The following is a 1,729-nucleotide window of genomic DNA, read 5'->3' as shown; positions in this document are numbered from 1 at the left end:
CCATGTCTCGCCTGTTCTGTCTCTTGCTCACAGATGAACACATTCCATGGAAAAGGCCTGGCTTTATGCAGATGGGACCAGCGACATAATTTAAAGGGCTTAGGCAGAAATGAAAATGCTCAGAAATGATTAAGAATTTCAAGATGGTGGCCGAAGAGCATTAAACCAAATGTGGGACACTCCCGAGTCTGGGGACAGTTGGTGTTGATGTTGGCTTGAAGTTGGTGTTCAGTAATTCTCAGCTAATGCCAGAGGGTCCCTTTGCTTGAAGCCAGCACTGGGCCATGACTGAGTGGTTGGCTGCCCTTCTCTCGACTTGGGCTTCTCATTTGTTCTCTTTCTGCGCAATGGGTCTATATTATAATCCTTACTAAATCTTCCTGAGACCAGCCGCTGGTCTATGAGAGGCAGAGGGAATGCTATTAACAGTCTTGGCTGGGGAAACAGGAGATCTGGAGAGGATTATAAGACAAATGATTTTAGGTTGCCCTTGAATGAGTGCTTGCTAAAGAGAGAAATGGCCCTGGGGCCTGGGAGCCAATCACAATAGTAGCACTGAGGGTATTTTCTTTAGACATCCTCTCTGGCACAGAACTGTGCTGGAACAAAGCAAATAGTAAGAAATGACCCAGAAAAGTCAGATTTTTCATACATTACCTTGTCTATTCAAAGTAATCTGCAGCCAGAGCGCCTGGGTGGCTCAGTTGGTTGAACATCTGACTCTTAATTTCAGCTCAGGTCTAGATCTTATGGGTTACGCGATCGAGCCCCACATTGGCCTCTGTGCTCAGGAGGGAGTCTGCTTGAAGATTGTCTTTCTGCCCCTCCTCCCCACCAAATAAATAAATCTTTTAAAAAAAGAAATCAGCACCCATCAGGGATGGTGCCTGTTTGCAAATGAAGGAGACTTCATGCTCAGGTCCTCTTCAGCCATTGGACTCCAGCACTGGTCAAAGACAGCTGGAGAGGAAGTATCAGGAGCCGTGCGACGGTGGAAATGTTCTAGATCTGTGCCGTCCCCTACAGCAGCCGCATATGGTTGCTGAGCGCTTGAATTGTGGCGAGTGAAACCGAGGAAATGAATTTTACATTTCATTTAATTTTAATCAGTTTTGGTTTCAATCTCGGTAACCACCTGTGGCCGATAGTAACCACACTGGACAGCACAGACTAAAGCCCCAGCCCAGGTGGAGACACCGTATCTTCAAACAACTTTTAATCTTCGAGGGCAGGCAAAGCACAGTGCGGGGAACCATAGAGAGGGCCGCCATAGGAGGGCACCCTTCCTGCTGCTGGACTCTTGTAGGAGACAAGATGGGGAACAATAACTAAGAATTAGAGAATCTACGAGCTGATGAGAACTCAAGCTTACTTCGTCCTTCTCTGATGATGTTGTTAGACTCTGTCTGTCGTAGAAATGCCCTTAGGATGGGATGATGATGGTGATGTGATGAGAGTTTTCCACTGGGAAGTTACCCAGGACCATGGCACTTTTTTTTTTAAAGATTGAATTTATTTACTTGACACAGTCAGAGAGACAGCAAGAGAGGGAATACAAGCAGGGGGAGTGTGAGTGGGAGAGTGGGAGAGGGAGAAGCAGGCTTCCTGCTGAGCAGGGAGCCCCACACGGGGCTCGATCCCAGGACCCCATCCAGCCCCAAGATCATGACCCCAGCCGAAGGCCGACACCCAGCTGACACCCAACGAGCCACCCATGCGTCCCTGGGAC

Source organism: Neovison vison, chromosome 7 (assembly GCF_020171115.1).
Source record: "Neovison vison isolate M4711 chromosome 7, ASM_NN_V1, whole genome shotgun sequence".
NCBI lineage: Eukaryota > Metazoa > Chordata > Mammalia > Carnivora > Mustelidae > Neogale > Neogale vison.
Note: the sequence above shows the minus strand (reverse complement) of the source record.